This window comes from Semicossyphus pulcher, unplaced genomic scaffold (assembly GCF_022749685.1).
Source record: "Semicossyphus pulcher isolate SPU_LCO1_2020_fin unplaced genomic scaffold, fSemPul1.0.p SCAF_3, whole genome shotgun sequence".
Taxonomy (NCBI): Eukaryota; Metazoa; Chordata; class Actinopteri; order Labriformes; family Labridae; genus Semicossyphus; species Semicossyphus pulcher.
Window position 1 is genome coordinate 30100657 of NW_027211704.1, and position 12735 is coordinate 30113391.

The following is a 12735-nucleotide window of genomic DNA, read 5'->3' on the forward strand; positions in this document are numbered from 1 at the left end:
GCTGGAGGCTCGTTTTTCTATGAGCAGCCCGACTTAATCTACAAGCAACATGTCATAACAACCCCGACCTCAATGAAGTAGATTCGCCACACTGTCTTCCTGTGTCCCACTTTGCCCGTCTTTTTCGGGGGTTGCCAGATCCTGATGCTAGAGATTGGAATCAGGTCACTCAGCAGCCATCTCCGCTCCACCATTAGATAGATATCTGCTCCATCTGAGGGCTGCTGACTGCACAGCATACCTGCTGCTTCACACTGCTCCTCACACGCACACATATACTCACTGAACAACTCAAACCAAGCATGACCAGAATGATATCCATCTAATATTGAAATATTAAATAGATGATGAGATGGTGGAATGCACCAACAATGAAAACAGCTGCAAATATTGCACCAAAGTAAAAGCTGAGACACCTGCGATCACGTGTTGTTTTAGTCTGCATGACTTTATGAAATCATTTATTAGAAACTAAATTAAGAATGTTTTGAAAGCTGCTTAGATAAAGACTTTTAATCTCATATCATGATTCAGTTTCACCTTCAAAATGAGAAATGTACCGTTCATGTTTTCTTAATCCAAAAGTTCCAAAAACTGCTGCTCTGTTGTTTGGAGTAAAAAGCTGCACCACTAAATGACCCTCATAAAGAGTTTGTTGTGTCACAGAACTGGTTCATCAGAGCACAGAAATAGCCTCTGAGAAACGCTGGACAACAGAGAGAAGTAGGCCTGCAGCCTTTGCTATGGGAGCTTTTGGGTCAGTGTTTCCAGCAGTAGAGGTCACTCTGACAGACTCGGCCAGAAAAACTGTAAAAAAAAAAACATTTTTGGCAAATCAATAACTGAAAAAAACGTCCACCAAAAACATACAGTGTCGTATCAGACATCAGGGTAATGTTATTATTAAGGCTGTCATGGTGGCAAGTTGAGCTTTGAGCTTATCATTCTGCAGGTATTTTCCCCCGCGACCTTCATACTCACTGTGGTGACAGCTTTGTGATATTAGATTGTTTAATCTGTAATAATCATGTTTATGTTATATTTTTCAGTCTTATCCTAATATATTAAAATGTTTTTGTTGTTTTATGGTTGGTAAAACTTCGAATCAATATTTTTGAAGGTGCAATCTGTTGAATGTCAGAAAATGAAAGAGATTCAAGGATTTATCTGTCTGTCGTCTTATCAATGTTTTTTCTACACAAACTGTAAAAAAAAAGGACAAATAATACATCAAAAATAAGTAATTCTTTTCTCTCAGGAGATGCATTTTTCTCTTAAGTTTAGCTGCTTTTGTTTCACTTTAAACTGTTTACATATTTTCAGCAAGCTTCACAGACTTTATATCACTAGAGTTGAACTAATGTATCAGTCACTGACTTATTTTGTGTTTTCCAATAAGAACACAGATCATCAGAATTAGTCAATTTTGTAAGTTCAGTATCAGGACAGATTTCTCATCAGATTCCAGTGTGAACCTGGACATTAAAATCTGTCCACCTTACATTTTTCACAATAAAAAACGTATGAATTGTTTTGGCCTGTATATGAATGAGCACCATCACATATGCCAAGTATAATCATGTTGTCCTACAAAGTCACCAGGAACTGTTCTGATGGATTAACGAGACATGGACTAGTTAACAAGCAAGATGGTCTGAATACAGTACCCCGCTCAAGTCACCACGCATAGAGCAAGTGCTGATTGTTCTAAAGGATGTAACTTCAATCTGATGAGCTCAACTAACAGCAGAATTACAGTGTGGCTGGATGGCTACTACGTACAGTTTTTGTGTTGGATAGCAGCAAATGAGGCCCTTTAATGTCTGTTTTCCATCAAGTGTTAAAATACACTTCATTAGTTTATAATAGGCTTTTAAGTGCAATTCATATTTAAAAGAAGCTCCATCTTTGAACGTGAGATACAACCTAACTGCAAGGTTATATTATAGTTTAATAGCAACCCTCTTCACCTGCACATGTGTGACCCATGTCTGATATGGAATGTACCCCGTACACAGCAGGGGGGGGCTGACTCACTGCAGCCCTCTGAGATAAACACCAAAGGTGGAAAAACCTCAAATGATTATTCTGCCTAGCTGACACAATATCAGAGCGATAGCCCAGATCTGCTTATGTGTGCATTTAGACTGAACAACAACCACCAACATGCCAAATGGCCAAGTGTCAAAGTGACACATACACAGACGCACACAAATGTACCAACACATCGCTAACCGCACAGGAGCGGCTGAATGAGGCTTGTCGAAACAACCGTTTTTGTGAGCGTGTCAAAATTGTACAGATGCTCCCTTCCGATAAGCAAAGTTCGCATTATTTCTGAGAAGCAAGCACACCGCAACACCCGCTTTTCCGACCCCTCATCCGCTGAATGCAGCAAAACAACAGCGGAAGTTTGTAGAGCCGAAGGCGAGAACTGCTTTTCGCAAACATTACCCTATAGAGATACAGAGACCACAATGACCTGATTGAGTCGATAGCGATGCGCACAATATTCTACAGAAAGTCTCCAGAGGACGGAGGGGGTTCCAGTCGACTTCGGCAAAAACGACTCAACAGTGAACCTGAACATCGTAGGTCATCTAGACGGGGTCTGATCAACCCGCCAACCTACTCCCATCACCTTCCAACTCCTGTTTTCCCCTCCATCCCTGTCTCTCTGCAGCTCTGGCCCTCGTAGCGAGCTACTCTTTGCCTTCCGCTGATGGAAAGCAAATAACAAGCTACATAAAAGGCCTGCTCTCTGTGCACGGACCCACACGAATACGCACAGATACACACAGCCGCACACAAGATAACAGGGCCTCTGCGGGGGCGAGGGTGCGAGGGGGGAGAATTCAGGGAGTTGAGGGTCGAGGAGGGGTGGGGGAGTATGGCACTGCCCCACACAAAGGCAGCACTGAAATAGCCCCCTCGCACAATGAGACCTGCCACTCTGTCTATGAGATAATGTCTAATTGAAAACACTGCAGCCATTGTGCTCCTGTCACCGGCTCTATTGTCCAGATAGCCCTCTCCCCCCCACCTCTCTTTTTCCATTGACGCGGCGCGATTGTTCCTCGCCATTGTGGCAACCCTACTCTCTCTCTCTCTCCCTCTCTCTTTCTGTCTCTCTATCTCCCCCTCTCTCAGTATTGTTATAATTTCATTACTTATTTGTTTTTTGTTCCGCTTCTCCTTTCACTCCCCTGCAGACCTTTTGTTCACCATATTTAGGCACTTCATTGGGATCTGCTGCCAGTGTGTGTGTGTGTGAGCAGGTGTCAGTTTCATGAGGAGATAACAACAGGAAGCAAGATAAAATAGTTCTCTGAGATGAAATAAAGCTCTTGCAGGTATCACAAAGGGGAGGTTGGTTTTTATCCATGTGCTACTCTTGATTCTGGTAATATGAAACAGGGCCCTCGTGTTTCCTTGTCCTCAGAGACAAGCGGTCATGAGGACAACAGGTATTGTCCTGAGTGAATTACAGTCTGTGCAGAAACAGCCTTTTGTTGACACTGTTGAAGCCTGCCTGTGTCCAGAAACTCTAGACCATCTATCACCTAATGACACAGATATGGCAGAGACGAGGCAGCTCGTGAATCATGGGACTTGCTGGGCCTGTCAACCTGAGAAGAATTAAAGCAATGCACCAGAGGCCATACAGGACTTGTGCTTTGATAAACGTTTTTGGTTGGATGAGGAATCTCCTACCTCTTATCTTATAGCTGCAACTTAAAATAAGGTACCTTCTCCTTCATAAAAACCTGCAAACTTAAAAGAAGCAGTGTTAAGATACACTGTAAGGATAAAAAAAACCAAATCAAAGAACATAAACCACCTTAACCAGATTCAGATAATCTAAGAGTAGTGGTTGATCAGTTTGTTATGTTTAAGGTTTTAAGCCACAAAGGGAGAGTACCAAAGAATTAAACAAACACCTGCTTTCTGAAGGCCAATATCCGTGTTGGATTACCATTTTTACAAGTTCTTATCCTGAGTCCTTGTCCTTACTAATTGTCCATTTATCTCTAAATATACAGTACAGAAAAATATTTGATGTATTTTTAAAACAAAATCTATTCTTTCATCCTTCTTTAATCATCTTGACGTTGGGGGCAATTACGTAAACTTTCAAATCCAATTTCATTTCAGGGCGACGGGTTTACCCCGCCCATCATTCAACACTGGACTTTTCCATAAGCTAGTGTGGATAGGTAGCAGAGATATTTCTAAGTAGCAGGTGTGTGTTTTGACGCCATTTCAGAAGATAGAAGGTAAATATGGAGCTAATTCTCGGATAAGCTAAGGTAGCTTAGCATCAGATATATGTAACAGCATTATTAAAATGTGGTAGAGAATGGATCTGTGGATGAAGTTTGAGAAACAATTTTAATCAATTCAGCTAACTACTTGGATTTGTGCTGATTTGGGTTTGTTTTAGAATTCGATGCATTGCTGACAGCGTGGCTTGATGGATGGTAATGTCTGCGGGCTGGTTATTGTGCACAGTTGCTAAGGTAATCCATTGAGTTTTTAACCATCGCCACTGTGAGGTTGGCAAGTGGTTTTGAGTGAAATGCATCAACTGCTATTGGATTAATTGTCATTCATCCACTTCAGACATACATGGCTGCAGCCTTTGACGGTACGGTAGATGAGTCATTCTCAGCCTGCGTAGACCTCTCAAGCCGAACTGAATTGAGATGGTCTGGACTACAGGGGATTTCCTGTTTGTATCATCAGCTGTTCCCTCCCTTAGCCTTGTGCATAGACTGTATAAAAAGATGGACAACATGACAGCTCCCTAAAAGTGAAGCCAAAACATTTCGAGTGCCCCCTGCTGACTGGCTGCAGTATAGGTCATAAAGCCTGCCTCCTCCATGTTAACAGATGGGACATGAGTAAAATTATAAAATCAATATACACGGCAAATACATTTTTCTAAAACATGGTTTCTGTCATTATTGTTAGTTCTTATCATGCTGATTTACGTCCAAGTTTATTTTTAATTAGTTATTTGATGCTGTCAAAAGGATGACTGACAGCTCTGTTGACAAATCCGGCTCCTGCAGCCGATCTGTTCCGGATTAGCAGAGTAGAGGAGGAACGACGAGAGGAGACGTAAAACAATCACTACAGTCATTAAAGTTCCCATACCTGTGAACGTCTGCCTCAGACCAACACAAGAAGCTGTTCTGCTGCTAAACACGCCTGCATGCAGGATCCTTGCTGTTTTTTTGGTAGGTGTGTGTTTTGGTTAGCGGAAGTGGCTACAGCGGCACCACCCGCCGATCTCTACTGCGCAGACTCTGGCTCCAAACGACGTCACCATCACAAGATGGCAGCACCTATCACGGGGACTATTTTGCCATCAATTCCATACAATGAGAGTAGATGGAGACGTGTCACCTAGCAACAGGTAGCTAGCGGGCTAACTAGCTAGCATAACTAACTTCATGTAACTTAACCTATTATTTTAAGGATTATTTGTTTCGAGGGACCTTTTGTTTGTTTTTTTAACGTGTAACGCTAGCTATTCGACTAAGTTAAAACCAAAGACTTTAACATTTAAAAGTGTATCCCTTTGCCTCGTAAGAGTCCACCATTTCGTTTGAATTGCTAGCAATGAATCTCAGGATCCATCAGGTGCATCCTTCGTTGCTCAGGAAAAGGAGGCCGCATCTGAAGGACCCTTCGAATTGGGACAGCCTTAAATGCACCGCTGTAACGCAAATACACCCTTCGAAGGATTCAGCCCCTGGATTGGGACACAGCTATTGTGTTCACTTATGTATCCCATGACTAATTTTCCCAAGCCAAAATTTGTCCATTACTATGGTAAATGTTGAATACTACCTACTTTAAGTTTTGTGCTGATTATTAAATGGTAAAAAGTGCTTCAACATGGTAAACATGTTACCTGCTAAAAATCAACATGTTAGCTTGGCTGTAGAATCTTTGGCGAGGCTAAAACTGAATATTTAAATTTTCATTACTGATTTAAAAATCTGGTTGCGACACACACAAAGAGTATCACAGATATTCTTCTCTGTAATCTCAATCACTCAACAGTAGCATGCTAGCTAACGTTAACCTCAGGGGTTACAATGTTTACCATTGCTGGGAAACACCGCCATTGGCTTCCATCTCCCTGTGTCCCTCTCTCTCATTGGCTATTAGGGACTTTAAGTAACGACGCTGAGGGACGACTACAGCGCCCGTGAAATATTCCAACAGGTTGCCATAGTGGTAGAAATCTAATGTCACTAAGCAACGATTTGCTCCTGACTGCTGCTGGCAACTGATGACGTGTTTATAACAAACAGAAAGAACGGTCAAATAAGCGGGTATCTTTAACAAATATAGGCTACTAATAATCCATACCACTACTGAAGGTAGAATCAAATATAAACAAAATGAAAGTGTCAAATATGATAACAAAACATTGTACTGACTAAGGCAAACCAGTCTGTTTCCCGTAGTGGACAACTGGGCTAACAGCTAGCCGTCCCTTCAACCGTCGCTGCTTAAAGTCCCTATTGTGCCTGCTTGAAAAGTTCTGACATAATCCTGCGTATGTTAAATCCTAAATATCAAATGTTTGGTATGATCGTGGCAGCCCCAATGACTCTGAGTGATGTTTGGGAGGTTTAAGGCTGGATTTGTAAATCTCCCACCTTACCAGATCTGGGCCCAACATCAGTACAGACCCAGAAGAAGGCAGAAACTGGTATGAATGTGTCCAAATCTCCTGTAATCTGAGCCTGGTTTAGTCTGTTGTACATTTTAAAGGAATGCTTTAGTATTTCTGACTTTCAGAGTAATCGATTCAGCTTTCCAGAAGAACAAACCCCAGCAGTTCTAAGTGAAGGTGTCTGAGCTGTTGTTTGGCGTGAATGAACCGACCCTTCCCCACCATCAAGAGGTATTGCTCTTAATATGGCCGAAGTGTTGGGAAGCACACACATCTCCTGTGGCTATTTGTCCTCTGGGAGTGAGATGAGAGGTTGATGAATCATTGTTCCTGTGCAACTCTGGCAACTTATTTAGCCACAGCAGTGCACCAACAAGACAGGCCAGAAATGTCATGTTGATTGAAAGACTTGTTCAGAAAAATGATAATTATCCCCTCTGTTGAACTTCTTCACTGTCAGCAAATCAAGCACAGTACACTACAAAGGCACAGTGGATATGTGAGCATTTGCCCCTGTGGAGACTCTAAAAGACACTGAGTCCTTCTCATGACCGCATGACTGATTGACAATATCAATAAACCTGTGACACTGAATGAACATTAATTGTAGACATGGCAACACTAACCTTTTAATGTTGCTTTTGGCTCACATTGTGTTTTCTAAGGATTCGACACAGGTAATTAAAAAGGGAGGCTTTCCTGCTCTTTAAATGGTTTTGTCGTTTTTCTTCTGTGAAGCTTTTTAAATAAGAATTATAGCGGACTACTTTTGGTATTTAATAATACAAATTGTTGAAACTCAATACAAGCTTGGAAGTTGATTATATGCACTTAACTAAAACACTTTGAGATTACGGCCCAACAATAGCTGTGCAATTATTCAGTGTTAACAGGATATCAACAAAATATTGGATGTTATTACAGAGAGAGAAGACAGAGGGTTAGGAAAGAGTATTACAATTGTGTTTAAGAGGGTCTGTCTTACACGTCAGATCAGTACACACTAAATTTAGCTCACAAGATCATAACAGACCCACTGCACCCACTTTGGTCTGAATATGCACTTGTAACTGAAGGCCGCAGGTACAGAATGCCCAGGTAGTGGACTTGAAGATGCATCATGCATTCAGTCACTTAACAAGCTCTTATAATAGTTGAAGTTTTTTGTGGTTTTTTTTTTATCATTTTGTTTCATGTTTATTATGTGCTGTCCTGTATGGCTGATGATGTCTTCTGTCATTTGTCTTTTTATGTTTTTATGGTCTTGGTGCAAGGCAAATCCCCCTAGGGCAATAAAGATTTCATTCATTCATTCAATTAAGGGTTAAACGTTTTTAAACATAGAGTACCTATTATTACAGTATAGTTTTAATGTGGTCATAGTCTGGTAAAAAGGGTTCCTTTATAATTTTAAAGTTGTTTTTGTTTGTTTTTAAAGCTTATTTTTTAACATAATTATGTATTACTCTGCCATAAATAAACTTCCATTGTTCACCCCTCACACTTTAATTATAGCGTTAGTAAAAGGTTATTTCAGAGTACTCCTGTTGTTGTGAAAGGCTTAGTCTGCTCATACCCTGTATGTAAACTGTGATTATTCATTATGTACCCAACACTTCCAGCTCTAGGTTTCCCATCAAAAGTAAATTTGTTACATACGTGTTTGAGATACTTTCCTCGAACCTATACTGTTCTTCCTTGGTATTTGATATGGACTAAATAAATATTATAAAGCTATTTGCATAAGTGTTCACTTTGGATAGGAAGTGCAGAAATATTAATAACTAAGTTAGTGAGTTGCTAAAAGTTCAGTTTAGTTATTTACAAGTTTGGTGGTAAATATACATTAAGTAATTCAAAGTTTAATATGACTATAAAGCTTCTTCCTCTCTTTAAAAAATAAAAAAATAAAAAAATATTTCAAAAAGGAAAAAAACCTGAAACAGGTTGACATTTACAGTTTTTGTCTTTTTAACAATGAAATATTATCATTTAGACGTTTCTGAGGAGGAGATTAGCAAACGCAGCAGCAACATATCGACTCTGACTTCCATACCTCTACAAGCTGGAAGCACAAACTTCTGGCAGAACCTCACACATCATGATATTATGCGTTCTATAACAGTTATGCTGTTATAGTGAGAACTCAGAAGTAGCATACAGACTAGACAGGTGAGATGAAAGGCAGGTTATGAGGTCAAAAAGGCAGAACAGGTTTGGAAACAGGTCAGTGAGACTAAAAGACAAAAGCACAAAGTGTATACAGGCTGAGGTAAAAACAGACAAAGACAGGCCAAAGGGAAGTTGAGAACACAATGGATGATAGCAAAGCCAAGGGGAAGGGTATATGAGCAGGTGTGTGTAAACTGAGGCTGTGATTGTATGCCGTTGGTCAGTTAGTAAGAAGAAGTTGGTAGAAGCATGTTTGACAAATGTAGAACGTGAGTTAAGTGGAGTCTGACTCCCTCTCAGGAACTTTTATTGTCAAACTTCAATTAATGATGACTTACATAAAACTTCTAATGAATAAAAAGTAAACAATCTATATAACTATCAAACAAGAATGATCATTGCAGCAAGAAAATACTTAATTATAACTGCATCTGTCCTCTTTCTCTTTCCTTTGACTCTTTTTCGGTGGGCTGGCTAGCTGGAGTGTGTTAGTGTCAGTATTCACAAGCACTGCAGGTACTCATAACTTCTTGCCTTGTTACCTTATACTTACTGATAGACAAGGTAACAATGATAGAGGAATTATTTAGAATCATTAACAGTGGTAAATATGCTTAAAGGTTTTAGGGACAAGTATGAGAAAAAATTAGAACAGAGGGTTTCTTTTTTGAGAATAAGATGGAAATGTTAAGAACACACTTGAACATGTATTGTGTTAGGGCAGGTGAATTTGAAAGTGGAAATTTCTTACTTTTCAGTTAGCTGTATAAGAAAAATTAATCAATGGTGACATTTTTTTGCATTTTGAGAAGAAGGTTGAACTTGCAGTACCATTTAAAAAATCTGATAATTCAACTTTTATTGTCAAGATGCAACAAAGAAACTAAAAGTTTGACTTTATTCTCAACATTTCAACTTCTTTTCTAAAAATGCGAAATAATATTTTTTTTCTTATGTCCGACACCACACCACACAGACATTGTATAAATATGTAATATGTAAGTTAAGATAAACTTTTATTGATCTCACAACAGGGACATTGTCAGTGTTAACAGCAAAGGAATGACAGAAAGCACACACGGTGCACCCAGTGCACAATATCACTAAACAGCTGGAGTTAAAAAAATACAGTGCATACAGTACACGGAGGTAGAAAAATACAGCGCATACAGTGCATGGAAAAGTAGACATTGTGTCGCACATAGAATTTAGAGGTTTTTATATGGTTAGCATAAGTGATTTTATATGAATATACATAATTATATGTATAAAATGAATATAAGTTGGCTCAGTAAAAACTACGTGCCAGAACATTTTAGACTAGAGTCACAAGATAAAGAATGTAGATTATCTTTGGTTCAGCACCATAACTGACATCAATCATAAGTACATAAGAAAAGATTGCATGTAGCACTAACCAGAATCCACAGTTCAATACACTTTACACAACTTAGTTTTAAGCAGCTGAAGCCAATAAAACTGTACTGACATATCCAACTGATGTGTTATTTCTTTATAAAATGAGATAAGATGCACATTTATTGATTTTTGCAGCAGCAGCAGCAGCACAAAGACAGAAAAATAAACAGAGAAATGTTATGACATAAATAAGTAAAACAGAAAGTGAACAGCAGAAAGACCTTGAGACAAATCCTGCCCGTTCGTACAGTGCGTAATAATAACAGGTAGCACACTATGACTATAACCATAGTGATTTTACCAGGACATGGGTACATATCCTGACATCCAGCCGGAAACTCTTTATTTAAATAAAAATTCCGTTTCAGGGTGGATTGTGCCTTTAACTTATGCGATAGCTATGAGTCAAATCTCCCATAATGCAGTCTGCTTTGAGGAGAGACTTGCGGAGAATACAAATGCAGCAGAATAATGCTGTACGACCAAAGTTCCCACCCCTGTGAAAACAACCTAGACAACTGACAAAGTGAAAGTAGTTCCATTTAAACTGTGTCATGGACCTTTTTCCATTACCTTCAGATTTGGACAAGTTGAGGCATTTTATTCTCCAACTTCAGGATATTGAGACTCTGCTACACAAAACTTTACCACAGCATACCACCAAAGGCTAAACCAAAACTTTTAAACAAGACTCCAATTTACCTGCATTATGAAAACCGTTTTCAGAGGTGAAATTAAAGGGCAGCACTGCATTTATTCAGCCGACTATATGGAGTTAAATTGGGACTCCCTAAAAACACGGTATTTTGCCTCCAGTTGCCTTAATTCCTGCAACACACCTATTTTAGTGTGCCTGATGCCAATCTGGTTGGGTCGCATTACATCACCCTGTCAGTTTTTGAATAAGATGGCAAACCACAGCCTAAAAAATGGTTTATTTACCTAATCTATGCTTAACCTAAAGATTATATCTACAGAGGACTCACGCCAAACTTAGAAAAAAATACGATTTTATGTTATCTTTGATTTATGAAGATGAACCAACAGTTCTGCTCCTGATCAGATGTAGTTTTACCTGATAAATTCTCAGATTGACAATGATTATGTTAAATTGGACAAAATGTTCAACTAAATACTGCAAATATATATATATATTATATAATAATCGCCATTTAGATAGACTACATTATATCCAACAACACAAAACTGTTTAGGTTGGGGGTCCGTCTAATATCAATAGTAGGCCTATATATGGTCCTACAAATGGTCCCTGTTTGTGTGTTATGTATAAATACAGGGCCGTACACAGACATTTTTGGGGGCAAGGGCTCAAGCAAAAAAAAAAAGGGGCACTTGTCCCCCCAACATGCCTCCATAATCACACATTATGTTGATAACATGGGAGCTGTTTATATTCTACTGAATCACATTATGTCAGGAAGAAACCACAGATTTGACACGTTTTCATGAAAGTAATGCAGTCAGTCAGTGTTCAGTTGTTTAGCCTAATTCAATCAGAAATGTATTTCATATTTGTAAGTTTCCCTGCATGACGGAGAAATCGTTGTTTTAATGAAAATCAGACTAGCTTGATTGCTAACGAGTACAGACTACAGACTACAGACTACAGACTACACTGAAGAAGGCAGAGTATTTCCTACATTTATAAGGCATATTTTTAATGGATGCTACTTTACATTTCCATCTTTATATTTGATAGAATTATTATTATTTTTAATTATTATTATTTATTATTAAGGGCACTTTCGACTCTGGGGGCACAAGGGCAGGGGCTCAAGCCCCCCTTGGGTCCTATCTGTATACGTGCCTGTATAAATACACACATGGCACAAAACATGTGAGGCCAGTACAACTCATATATAAAACCCTGTCCTTATCAAGTTTGTTCCATCAACAAAATCAAAATAATGTTTGAAATAATAGTTGATTCATATCTGAAAGCAGGGAGATGGTCAGAAATATTGGTACGGCTTTCCTCCTCGTCCCCCTCCCTTCTCCTTCCCCCCTCGGTGCCTCTGCTCACTGACCCCTGCCTCTTCTGGAGCAGCTTTGTCCAACGTGTTCATCAGATCCCCAGTGTTACAGCCAAACAACTTCACAATGAAAAATGCCTGCACATTTCCTCGGTTTCACAAACACTGTTTGAAACAAAAAGGCCTTATCGGACCTGCGCATTATTCACCGTGTTAATTGGAGGGAAAATAAATGTATTGTGCATCTCAACCGTGCTGTTAAAACAAGATAAGAACCACACGGACAAATCCGAGGCAGAGGCCATTCAATGAATTGTTTAATAGAGAAAGTGTGAACAAGTTGAGACTGTTTTTTTTCCTCTTTCTGCTGTGCTGAGAGCCGGTGCGGCTTGTGTGACCAACCTGGTAATCCCCCGGTAGATGTCATTCATTGATTGTCACTCATTCTGGCAT